This window comes from Lagenorhynchus albirostris, chromosome 18 (assembly GCF_949774975.1).
Source record: "Lagenorhynchus albirostris chromosome 18, mLagAlb1.1, whole genome shotgun sequence".
In the NCBI taxonomy this organism is placed as follows: domain Eukaryota; kingdom Metazoa; phylum Chordata; class Mammalia; order Artiodactyla; family Delphinidae; genus Lagenorhynchus; species Lagenorhynchus albirostris.
The window spans coordinates 54,693,474-54,707,656 of NC_083112.1; the positions used below are offsets into that span (position 1 = coordinate 54,693,474).

Consider the following 14,183-nt stretch of genomic DNA (forward strand, 5'->3'; position numbering starts at 1 on the left):
ATACAATGTTGAGTAGACGTAGTTCAGGTTCTAAGGTGATTACAGTCTAGCAAAAATGGAAAACAAGTGCCGTGTTTCGCTAATCGGAGTATATTTACAGACTGAGCTGATGTGAAGGAAAGGAATAAAGTTTTATAAGCATATATCACAAAGATCATTTCCTAGACTGGTAAGGAGCAGCCTCCATGAGAAATTGATGATTGACCTAAGCCTAAAGAAAGATTAAAAACTGATTAGATGAAGAAGGAGGGACAGGTGTTTCTAAGCAGTATATCATGTGACTCCAAAATGATGTAATAAAAAAACAAAAAAGGTCAGTATGAGGCAACTGGTTCATATTTATTTTATAGAAGTTGGCGGGGCATATGTCATGAAAGGTTTTGTGAATTGAAAACCATGGTAAATTGAAGTGACTGTTGGCTAAGTATAAGAGTGATCTGTTCAGATTTGCATTTTGAGAATATCGCTTAAGCTGTAATGCAAAGAACAGATTAGAAAAAGCCAGAGGTGATGCAGAGAGATGAGTTTATGAATTATTACAATTGTCCAGGCAAGATGCAATGGTAACTTGAATTAATAATACTTATGTTTCCTTATTATGTTACTTTTTAATATATCAGATATTTTGTTGCATAAACTCATATTCTATATTATGGCACTTTTTCACATCAGTGTTTTCATATCATTTTAACATTATTTTCAGTTTGAATTTTCCTTATAATTGAGCAGTGGGCTTTGTTTTTTTTTTTGCAATATTAAGCATGCTTTATGTCTCTTAAACTTTAAAAAATTTAGAACAATATTTGATTTATAGAAAAATTGTGAAGTTAGTACAGAGAATTCTTATATACTTCACACTCAGTTTCCTCTTAGTATATTCGTTACAATGAATGCACCCATATCAATACACAAGATTAATTACATTTTACTTTTATACCAATTTATGCCAGTCACCACCATATAAATAAGCCCTCAGTAACTGCATACTAAGCACTATATATCTCTGTATATCCCTTTTTCCTACCTAAACACCAGTACCTCTTGAACTTGTGGCACCCTTTTCCTATGCCCTCTGGAACTCACACTCCACCAGAGCAAGAGCCTCCTATATCCCCAACTGGTTGTGTGAGAGTTTCTTGTTCTTCCTTGTGCTGGCTGAAGCTAGCCTCAGAGGATGCTACCTTCTTGTATAACTCCCATAAATCTCATACTCAGCCTTGAAGTAATTGAGGCTTCTCCTAATTCCTATTTGTTATTTCCAGACCAGCCTCCCTCACTCCTCTCTAAAATTGCCAAATTTTGAATTTTATGTCATCAAAGCATAATCCAAAAATTCTCTTCTTTGCAATAAGGTGCAGTCATTCTGACCACTTCTTACTCCTCTAAGACAGTATCTCATTGTGACTCTCAAACTGTGCTCTTTTCAGAATTCTTGTGGGTTACAGTGTCATTACACTACTTCCAATACCATATGCTATCAATTGATTGCCCTCTTTTCCTCCAAGATTCTTATCCTTCTTTCCTTGGCAACTCACTTTCTATATTATACTCTTGCCATCACCAATAATTTCAAATTTACACATACATCATCTCAGGTTCAAAGATCATACTCTCCGCACTCCATTCTCTAAAACCATGCTATCTCTTTGTTACTGACTCACAACATTGTTTCAGTTTTGCTGGGGCTTGCTGCTTATTGATGCTAGTTTTATTTTATGTCGCTTCCTAGCTCCCATTTCCCAGCCAATATTCTCATCTTTTTTCTCATTTTCCTACTAAAATCTGTGATCATTCAATAATGTCACTCCTCTCCTCCTTCATCCACTCACGTAGAAATGCGCCAATTCTGGTTAAATTCAATTCTCTGTTCTTTCTGCCACATCACTTGTATGGGTAGAAAACAATGGGTACAAAAGGCACCCAATACTCATAAGTGCGTGCGCATGCACACACACACACACACACACACACACACACACACACACACACAGTGACTGAGCCCACTTCAAATATGTGACTACTAAAAGCAAGTAAACCTGGCAATAACACAATTATGCATTGCCTTGACTAAGCCTCTGCCACTGTACCAGAAAGAGTTTATAGTGATTATATTTTTACTCCTTGAATAGCTTCTTTTTCCTTTTCTTCCAGAGATTTGACCTGCTTCCTTTTTCCCATTTTCTCCAAGGAAACTGAAACAATGAGATGAGATCATTCTCCAACTTTTACTACCATGTCTGCTTACCAGCACATATGTCCATTGTCACTCCCATTCTTATGAATAAACTGCACCTGAGCCTAACTAAACCTAGACATTTACTTATCAGATTCCATCACTTCTCCCATAGTTGAGGATGTCAGTCTAGAAATGGTTCCCTTTTTCTTCCACATTTTCAATTTTTCCCAATATAAAAAATATTTCCTACCTTTGTTCTTGTTTTCCTTTGCTGCATTATTCTCCTCTCTATGACACCGTGATCAATGATTCATTTCTCAGACATCTTCTTTCACTCTGTGTTTGCATGCCTCTTTCATGTCCTTATCCAGTCTCCTGGAATATCATATATAAACTTACGGTTCTCCAGATTGTTGAATATATTTAATTAAAGTGTGACATTTATATTCCCCAAATGCTGAATAAACATAGTTAAGTAAGGGTTCATAAAATTATCATACCTGTGTAACAAGCACACAATGAAATATTATTGGAATTCTAACAGCCCCTCTGTGTCCCTTTCCAAGCATTAGCTCCCTAAGGTAACTGGCATTCTGATGCTTAACAAAATAGGAGCTTTTTCTGTTTTTGAACAATATATAAATATAACCATAAAGTAACTCTATTGTGTCTAGTTTCTCTTACTAAATATTGTTTTGTTAGATTCATCCATGTCGTTCCCTCAAGTTGTCTTGTTTCTTCCCATAGGAGCATGTTATTTCACTGTAGAAATATATAACAATTTATTTGCTAGTTTTCAACTGAGGGCTCTTTGCTTTGTTTCCAGTTTAGGCTATAGCCTGAGTAATACTGCAAAAACATTGTTTTCATATCTAATATTGGTAAACATTTATTACTCTTTTTTTTTCTTGATATGTTTGAGCTTTATATGCTATTCTGATACCTCGATATGGATGCTAAAATAATTTTCAGCTGTTTCTAATATTTATTGTGTTTTCTTAAATAACTATGAGTTACTTAAATGCGAATTTTTTAAAAAATTGAGGGGTTGGTTATTCTTTATTATTTATTTTTAGCTTAACTCTGCTGCTGTGAGAGAACTTCTTATGCATTTTTTCAACTTTTGGAATTTTTAGTTTTTATTATGCATTGAATGAGTTCCATGTGCACTTAAAAAGAATTTCATTTTGCAATTGTAGTGTACTATGTTGTTTGGACTTTATATATAGCTTGCTATAATTTTCTTATCTATAAAACAATGACAGAGGTGTGATAAAGTCCCACAATGTTTGTGGATCCCCCTAATTCTCTGTATCTACTTTTGTTTCTGGAAATATTTACTGTTAATATTTTCTGTTTACTGTTAGTGTGCCATTGTGTAATTAGATATGAACATATTTAGAATACTGTTTTAGTGAACTAATTCTTTTACCTTGATGCTAAATTCACCATTTTCTGTAGCAATGCTTCTTAAACTAACCAGTTTTGTCTGATTTAGTATAACTTTGCATTAAATTACTGACTCGATGGATATCTAATATTTCAAACTTAACATGTGTAAAATAAAATCTCACTCTTCCTCTAGAGACTCATTCATTCTGTAGTTTTTTCCATCTTAATTAATAGCAACTCCATTTTTTCCATTCCTCAAATCGAAACATAGAGTATCATTTCTCTTTCTTTCAATCTCTTTTTTCAGCAAATTCCAATAGTTTTACATTCAGAATATGTGTAGAATATGATGATACTTTGCCACCTCCACAATTACTACCCTGTTTGAATCACTGTACATACTCAGTCGTCTAGATTATATCAGTGGTATTCTAACTCATCTCCCAGCTACAGCCTTTGTGCCCTAGAGTCTATTCTCAAAAAGGTAACCAAAGTCATTGTGTTAAAGGTAAGACTAATAACGTCACTTCCCAACTCTCTTAGAGTAAATGTCAAAATTCTTATTCTCTAACTTTATTTTTCCTCAAAGTTCTTAGTAGCATATAAGACACTGTAATATTGTATGCATGTGTGTGTGTGCGTGTGTGTCTGAGTTTATTGACTTCCTCACTGTCTCTCTAAAATGCAAACTCTATGAAGCATGAAAGAGAGTTTACTATATTTCATTAACTGCTCTTTTATCAGTACAAAGAATGAGGCTTGGCACATATTAGGCATTCAAAAATATTTATTGAACAAATAAATGATGACCTCTACTTTTCTATTCAAGGACAAATATAGTTCCTTCCTCTGGTAGGACTTGGCAACTTTAGAATATAAATTAATCTATAATTATTCTCCACTTTAAGTTGCCCACAATAGTTGTTTTCTTAATAATGGGCAATTTAAATCTTGGGAAAAATGCACTTAATTATTTGTTTAGGGACTAACATTGGTAATATAGTGATCCCTATGTATTGATAATTCACTTCTTTATCTCTTAAAAGATAATGAAAGCTGTAAGCATAAGTGCATTAAATGTAAAGAGAAAGCTGTGGTAATAAAGCTCTATTCTGGCAAAACAAATAAGCAAACAGATAAATATACTGGTAAGAGCAGTTATTTGAAGTTTTATATTAGTGATGCACAGGTTTAAAATGTAAATGATCAATGCTTGAAATTATTTTTCAAAACAAATTCAGTGTCTAAGTGAACTAGTTGAAGTTTTAAAATCTGGAACAACAAAATGAACTGCCATTTGTTAAACTATAGATAATCAGGAAATATCTTTAATAGTGAGATTAAAAATAAGATTGGGGAAGCAATTAAAATACAACATAAGTGGAAATTTTGAGTCTGAAAATATGCTCTGATAAAATTATTATAAAGAACCACTTAAATCAGAAGACTAACAATCAAAGAAAGGTTATCTGCATTATTTTATCCTTGTTTCTTTTAATGGAAATAGCTGTTTCCCTAAAATAACTTGTTTTAGTTTTGATCTTCTTGAAGGTTACTCAGCCAGCAAAATTTAATAAGGCAATAACTTAATATTATTATTCATAAATCTATCCTTTTGCCAAATATTTATTGATTTCACAGTATGTCTCGTGTTGGAGATACTAATGTATTTAAGGTGAGCTATATTATATTTATCTGGATTCATTAATGAATCCTTTGAACTAACCAATGCTATTAAAATGAAAATTACTGAGAAATGAAGTGTTTAGTACCAATTCAAAAGTATGTAAATAATGTTAATTCAATGAGAGATTCATAAACAAGGACTTCTTGGAGATTATAGATAAGAAAGATTTTTAAAAGTTGGTAAAATTTGACCTAAATATTTAAGAATGTATAATATCTTACCATAAAATTTAACCATATTCTCCTCATTTAGAAAAAAAAAATTAAAGTATGGAAGGGGTTAACATATCTGTGGAATGGCAAAAAGTTCCATGTGTTTGTTTCCCTAAATAAATGATCCCAGACATAGAAGATGAGGGAAATCAGGAGATATTATACTGTGGATTTTTATTTCATATGCAAACCATATTAGTTGCTACAGAAATGAAAAACTGACCAAAAGACATGATTATATTAAAAGGTAATATGTTTCTGTATTTAGCAAACATAATTTTTCTTATTTAATATCTTTGCAAGGCATCAACAATGCTTAAAGAATAGATGTTCCTAGTGCTGTTTTTAATGAAAGGGTGGTCTTCAAAAGGTGCAAGTGGTCTCAAGGTTGCCTGAGCCTAATTAGTGTGCATTCTAGAGAAGGTATCCATCTGCTTCATGCTCACCTGTGTTCTACATGAGCTCACCATTAGTGGAAAACGATGATTTCTTAAGCAATTCTACAGAAGGAAAACTGCAATGAACTTGGTGAAAAGGATAAAAAAATGTCCGCTCCCAAGAAATATAGAAACTAGGGCTTCCCTGGTGGCGCAGTGGTTGAGAGTCCGCCTGCCGATGCAGGGGACACGGGTTCGTGCCCTGGTCCGGGAAGATCCCACATGCCGCGGAGTGGCTGGGCCCGTGAGCCATGGCCATTGAGCCTGCGCGTCCAGAGCCTGTGCTCCGCAACGGGAGAGGCCACAGCAGTGAGAGGCCCACGTACCGCAAAAAAAAAAAAAAAAAAAGCTACTTGTCCGTATCAACTTGGGGTGGTAGATAGAAAATCATTGATTAGTCCCTGATTTCGCTCCCTGGGAAGAATTCCTTTGGTAATTGTTCTCATGCCCTTTGGGAGGTTTCTTCCTGTCTGTTCATCTTTATGGCTTTATCTGTGTTGGGTGTTGTAGAATAGTTCCATCTGTGGCTGGTGTATGTTTGTGGACCTATAGGTTGTTTTAAAACAAAAACGATTTATGTTTGTTTTTCTTCTGTTTTGTTATGGCTTGTGTTTTCTCTGGCAATGCAATTCATTCAAAATTTACCAGGCACCTTCTGATCTATTCACTCCTTGTCAGTTACATGTAGCAGTCAACCTACTGAAGTTCTCCACTAGACATAACTGATAATCTGAGTTGTATCATTGATTCTTTATGCCATGCTTTATATCTCTCAACTTAATAGTTGGAATGGTGAAACCAGCTGAAACTATAGCTGGGGTGGGAAGATAACACAATTAAATTTACTTTTGTACCATGGCTGATTTTGTTTTATGGGCCAACACACCTGTGAGGATTCTGACTTTTTCCTTTCCACATCCAATATTTATGGTTATTCTGATTCACTGGAAACAGGTTCCTCAGAAGAAGGTCTCTAAACTCGTGCCAGTGGGCCAAATCCAGTCATGACTATTCTTCCACAAATAGCCTATGGACATTTTCTCATTATAATAGTAAAGTTGGTGCTCACTTCAGCAGCACATATACTAAAATTGGAATGATACAGAGAAGATTAGCATGGCCCCTGCGCAAGGATGACACACAAATTCGTGAAGCCTTCCATATTAAAAAAAAAAATAGTAAATTTTGGTAGTTGTGATGGAGAACATATGGCATACAATGCCAAAAATATTTATTATCTGACTTTTTACAAATAATTAGTTAACCCCTAACAGATTCATTAAGCTTATTGTATTTCTTCCAATTTATCACAGATAATATTTTACTGAATGTTTTTGCAATACATAAACACGATTACCATCTCTCACCTTGCTATGTCTGTTTCTTTGCTTTCTGTTTCCCAATTGCAAAACCCATGTCATATATCATAATAACAAAATAATGATATTTATGCTATCAAGGTTGGAAAAAAAAATATGATGGAAGAATTTCCAAATGTTCTTTCCTGGTGTATTGATCTGTTTTGTGGACTCTTGCTTAAGTTATATTCCCAGTGTGACTTCTTTTTTCCTTTGCTTCTAATAAGTGAGATTGTTTTTCAGTCATATTTTTGTTGAGTTTAACTTTCTTCCATAGTTCATGTTCCCTTATCCTATTTTTTATCTGTATTTTTATATTGAGAATTCTAGTCAAATGTTTTATGATCTTTTGACTGAATGTTCGTTTTTAAGAGTAAGGCATCTAAAATCTGATAGGCATTTATGTGCACAGTCAGGACTTGCCAACTGATTGGCTGACATAGATTAAGTTGAGTGACTGAGTAGAAAGCAAGTCATTCTTTTGGCAGAGCCACACAAGTCAGTATCATTAGGTCTTTCATTGACATTTACCCCATTTTTAGTAAAGTATCTCTCTAGTCTGTGCCTTTCTTTGAATTTCTATTTTATGCTCTGTTTGTTCTACACTTACATGATAGTTGACAGATTTTGCTTTGTTGTGGGTTAATTACTTTAGAATTTCCTTAAATGTTCTATAAATGAATCCAAGTTGGCGTTAAAATATTTCATTGTACTTCTTAGCTAATATTAGATTATGCTATTATATTACATTGACAACCATCTGGCTTCATCTAGTTTATTTGCAATCTTTTTGAGTTTTTTTGCTTTTGAAACATATATTCAAGTATTAGAATTTGGAAAAGGTACTATGAGAGAAGTAAGGTAGTCAGAACATTACAAATTGGACAACAATTAAATTTCTATCAAATAACTATCTTTCACAATCTTTATTCACTTGGTTCGGTGGCAGGCTTGCATAATAACTTGCATAGACCTATCACTTTCTTAAACGTTCAGGCAGAAAATTTCTTAGATTATCTGGTAAGTATACACTAACTCTGGTGCTGGTGAGATTTTATAAACTAAAACGCAACTAAATCTCATTCTGTTTTACTTGTATTTACTTTGGATAAGATGGGCCACTCAGTTCTAATTTCAACAAGGTAGACACACTTGTCAATAGAATGCAAATACATGTGCGGTAAAATTTTCAAAGCTTGCAATCACATCTATGAAAGGTTTTCAGGAATCCACCAGGCTAAAACACACTAGTTAAAACACTTTTTTTATATTTCATGCCAAATAATCATAGTTAAAACTTTATAAACCTCATGTTAAAATTCTAAAAATCTTTAGGATTAAAGTGATATTTTCCTTACCATAAAATATTTGAAACTGTGGTGAGCTAGAATGTAGTTATATAATTTAATTGTCATTAAACCAAATATTAGATACATTACCCCTTGAAAAACTGAAAGTCGTGAACAATACCTGATACAGAAACAATCAGGAATATTTCCAGTTTTCTGCTGTCACTGACAACATGCTGAAGTAGTTTACCATATAGTTTTTAAATAACAAAGAAATAGTGCTTCCAGCATCGTAAAGACTTATCGTTCCTTAAGAGAGTGCTTTGTTCTATACTTTGTTACTTTCAATATCCATGGATTAAAGACTGTGAATATCAACAAAACAATTCAACCTACTTTTTTTTTTTAACATCTTTATTGGAGTATAATTGCTTTACAATGTTGTGTTAGTTTCTGCTTTATAACAAGGTGAATCAGTTATACATATACATATGTCCCCATATCTCTTCCCTCTTGCATCTCTCTCCCTCCCACCCTCCCTATCCCATCCCTCTAGGTGGTCACAAAGCACCGAGCTGATCTCCCTGTGCTATGGGCTGCTTCCCACTAGCTATTTTACATTTGGTAGTCCGTGCCACTCTCTCACTTTGTCACAGCTTACCTACTTTATTAGGTTCCAAGGCAGGAAACAGTTTCAAAGTCCACATCTTGGCCATATCTCAAATTCGAGCTTTTTGTATTTTCTCATTCATATTAAAAGTCTCCATCTTCAGCAATATTACCACATCACCTAATCAGTAGGTCTACTTTAAATTTAAAATACTTTCTGACACTATAAAAATTTCTTAAGTTTGTATAAACTAGGTATCTGTGGGGTAGGAGAGATTTGTGTAAATGAGATACAAAAATGAATAAAAACATTTATTGCTTTGAAGGATTATAATATGTGATTTACTGAACTCAGCAAACAATCTATTTACTGTTCATATTGGAAGAAAATAATAGCTAAGAGAAAAAATGAGAAAGAAAAAACATTCTTTCAGAAGGTAGTGAAAAACAAAAGATTGCTGCAGAGAGCATTGGTGTTCAGTTTTAAGCCTTGAGAATGAGAATAAATGTTTTTCCTAAGTTGCTGTATATTTTTTGTCTCAGACATTTTTTCTTTACCTTTTTTTCTAGTCCTAAAAGTGAAATGGATTATCAGTAATTGCTCTACAATTCAAAATAACAGAATTCTGTGCTCTTTATGTTGACTTAAAAAAGTGTACAACATGAGAGTTGTGAGTTGAGTTCTATTTGGGGCAAAATGAGGACTATAGCCCAGGAGACAGCATTTCAGATAGCTCTGAGAAACTGCTCCGAAGAGGTAGGGGGGAAGGTCAGTATACATGTGATTTTGGTGAAGGGAGAGTAACATGCAATCAAGCACATATTTTTGCAGAAGGTTTCTGCTAGTCACGCGGAGCAGTCATCACTATGAAGGATTTTAGTGCTTTTCTAGATTTGAGGAGATACAAGAATTGGGCTCATAAAATCGGCTTCTGAAAATACCTAACTATATGAAGACCTGTTCTGCCAGTTTTTCCCAGAGCACAAGAGTGTCTCATTTCTCAGTTCACCCTGAACTCCTTTCTGGGAGCTGTTGAAAGTCAGCAGCTGCAGCAGCTCCTGATTTCATCCTTGTAGAGGTAGATGGCGAGTGCCAATGGCAAGTACCAATTTGTAGTTGACATTTACATTATTCAGATATTCAATCAGTTTCATGAATTTTTTTATGAGAAGGCACTCAAATTCACAGAAGGTTGTTATGTGATTGTATTAATATTGAGTTGTTAGTAATAATGAGAGTTAATGTGAGGGGTGTAATTAAGAAGAAGAGAGGATTCTCAACTTGTGAGGAATCATCTCAGTCATCTGTGTCATTGTTTTTGCAATATAAATACATGCTCGGAAGTGTAAGAGGAAATGTATAGAAATGTATTATTTGTGGCAAAGATAGTGGAGATTTATCAGGAAAGTCTTCAAAGTTTATCACTGGCTAATGATCAGAAAGAGAAAAAGAAAATTCTTTAGAGTTTTGCCGAGTGTTAGGACTCTGATTCTCTTGTTAAACTTCTTTTTTTGAGAATTATAATAAAATTATTTATCTTAGTTACTCTAGATAACTTTGACAACATGTGTGTTTAATTTTCAAGGTACATTAATTTTGAGAGCTATAGCTAAACATATTTGAGTATTTTAATCATTTTATCTTTGTACCATAGTATTAGAAAAACGGTATGGCCATATTCTATAATCGGTTGTAAAGTGTGCCTCTTAAAATCTCAGTGGTTGTTTTTAAGGAGCAGAATTGTATATGTCAAGCATGATTACTTTAGAGCCATCTAAGCCTAAAGTGCTTCAGTCAAGTAGTTAATAATTGTTAGTTTCATGTTGTTAGAAATACTAACCAGAAATGTTCCCTACCACTTCTACAGATTGTTAAAATATATTATTGAAAATAAAACAAACACATTCTGTTATTAAAAGCCTTACAACATTAAATCTACCCAATAATGTGCTAAAGTTATTCTAACTTTAAACATACATTGTCAACCCTTAAAAAATAATTGCCTCTGCAAGCTTTTAAAAGAGTCTTGATGTTACTATCCAATAAGAATAAGGGTCAGAATTCCAATAAAAGTAAGGATCAAAATTAAGACATATTACACACCTTTGGACAGGATGAATCTGCAATATAATGATATATCTATGTGGAGCTGTTATATAAGCAGTTGAAAACAAATTCACATGATTTGAGTTAAAAACTAGGCAATTCATGTGGATTTAGAAGTTGAGAGTTTGAAATATGATCTTTCTGTTATTACTATTAGTTCATAGTTGATAGAAAGAAAATGACTATCCATGGAGGTTCCTTGGATAAGGGTGAATTCATCAGCAAGAAAAAAGGTATGTCAGTTATGTAAGAGCCATAAAACCTAATGAAGTCAATAGGGAATTCCCAGAAAATTTAAGAATGTTGTTTTAGAAAAAGTTATATTTAGTATATAATTCACTTTTCAGTATATTGTTATGAGAGTAAACTAAATATCTGTTAAAAAATAATAGCATGAAATAGAACTGTGACTTATAAAAGCAACACCATATATTCTGCTGGCATCTATTTTATTGTTACACCATAGCAACTCTAGATTTAACTTCTCTTTTACTCAGGAATATTAAGCTTTATCAAATGCTATTTTTGGCAAATATTGGTTTGTGTTAAAAAATTTTGTCACTCAAAAATCATTCTATTGGGCTTCCCTGGTGGCTCAGTGGTTGAGAGTCCGCCTGCCAATGCGGGGGACACGGGTTCGTGCCCCAGTCCGGGAGGATCCCACGTGCCGCGGAGCATCTGGGCCCGTGAGCCATGGCTGCTGAGCCTGCGCATCCGGAGCCTGTGCTCCGCAATGGGAGAGACCACAACAGTGAGAGGCCTGCATATTGCAAAAAAAAAAAAAAAAAAAAAATTATATTTATATAACTATGTATTTCTATGATATATATATATAGTATTTATATGTGTGTGTGAGAGTGAGAGACTGAGTCAAACAGGTATTATCTTCACTTTGTCAACATGTTTTTAAAATATTTTTATCTAATTAAATAGGTTTATATGTATATTTCATAATTCTTATCTTTATTAGGCATCTTTATCATTTATATACAGTAAGTACCCTACACACGAACCTTCAAGTTGTCAACTTTCAAAGATGCGAGCATGAGCTCTCATGTCCTGTCAAGTTAGTTCACGTGTCTGGCGTACATTGTCACATGCATGCATCCTCTACAAGTGGTTGGGCTTTTGTGTACTTTACAGTGTAGAGGACAGTAGTACAGTGTCTTTATTTCAAGCCCAGGATGTCCGGAAGCAAGTGTAAGAGAGGCAGTGATGTAGCTGGTACTGCTAAGAAGCACCAAGCAATAACGATGGAAACAAAAGTGAAAATAATTGAGAGAGTGGAGCAAGATGAAAAGATGGAATTGGAAGCCCAGAGAAAGGACGAAGAGAGACAAGAGGAAGAAGTAACTGAAGAACCAAAGAGATTCAGGACTCAGGAAATGGCAAAGGGATTTTCTTTATTTGAGGAGGCACTGTTAGTTCTTGAGGCACAGGACCTGAACATAGAATGGTACAAGAAGGTTGCAGCAGTCTTTCAGAATGCAATCCAGTGCTACAGTGTCATCTATGAGAAGAAAAAAGAGCTACTACTCAGACATCACTGGATTGTTTTTTCAAGAGGGTCGATAGAATTGAATCGAGCAAGGAGCCAGAACCTGTGCCATCCACGTCAGGCGTGAGTGAAACTGCAGCTTGCCCTCCATCTCCTGTTGCTGACGATCCTTCAGCTCTACCACCTCCCACCTCCTCTCCCTCCTCCTGTCGATAACTCTTCTTGCCTGTTCCCTCGATGCCAGCCCCTGTATGCCCGCTGTTGTAATGTATTACCGTACTTTTCAAGGTACTGTAGTGTAAGATTAAAAATGTTTTTTTGTGTGTTTGTTTTTTTATGTATTATTTGTGTGAAAAGTATTATAAACCTATTACAGTACAGTCCTATATAGCCGACTGTGTTAGTTGGGTACCTAGGCTAACTTTGTTTTGGACTTATGAATGCGTTCTTGGAACAGAAGTTGTTTGTACGTATGGGACTTACTGTACTGGTTTGTAAGAAAAAAGATTTTAAAGTTCTCCTTTTCTCCATGCTTTAGAATAGTTTCAACCATATCCAAAGTATCAGTTCTTAAATAGGCCTAAGATTTAACCTTTGCAGTCATTTGAACTTGGCATTTTTTTTTTTTTTTTTGCGGTACGCGGGCTTCTCACTGCTGTGGCCTCTCCCGTTGCGGAGCACAGGCTCCGGACGTGCAGGCTCAGCGGCCATGGCTCACGGACCCAGCCGCTCCGCGGCATGTGGGATCTTCCCAGACCGGGGCACGAACCCGTGTCCCCTGCATGGGCAGGCGGACTCTCAACCACTGCCCCACCAGGGGAGCCCATGAACTTGGCACTTTTCATGGTGGCAGGCAGTAAAAATGAGTGGAACCATCGTTAATTCCGTTTCTCAATTTTTCCTGTATTAACTCCTCTGCTCAGTTTTTTATGTCGAAACAGGAAAAATATAATTGCTGTTGAGTTTAAATCAGTACTTACTAAACTCCTAACAACTTAATATATACAAATACTTCAGAAAGTTTATATAGATAATCTTTAATCTTTATTTCTTTGGTTAAACCTTGGGTGTCTCAGAATCATGTTAAGGGATGTGCCACTGGGTTGGGGATTTTGTGGTGTTTTACAGTGTATTTCATTACACAGAAATTTTCTTGAAATTGGCTAGTGACCAAGTGTCAGTCTAACCCAATCCATGACCAGCCTATCCCAGCACATAATTTTATAGGCAGTTATTATTATTTCTCTTTTTTGCAGTCATAAGCTTGAGGCCCCTTGACATTAAGTAATATACTCAAAATCTTTCACTCGACAAATATTTATTAGGCACACAATGGATGCCTGGTTTCAAAGTCATATATGCTGAAGTCTTAAGTAAATACACTGATTTTCAGATCAGAGATAATTCACTGAAATTGT

At 34.9% G+C, this 14,183-nt stretch overlaps 1 non-coding gene across 1 annotated transcript; it reads left to right on the forward strand.

The window, feature by feature from the left end:
* Window positions 1-6,965: 6,965 nt before the first annotated feature.
* On the forward strand, window positions 6,966-7,072 carry LOC132509050 (U6 spliceosomal RNA). Its single transcript, XR_009536871.1, has one exon. It is a non-coding gene; the product is annotated as a U6 spliceosomal RNA (small nuclear RNA).
* The last annotated feature ends 7,111 nt before the right edge of the window (window positions 7,073-14,183 follow it).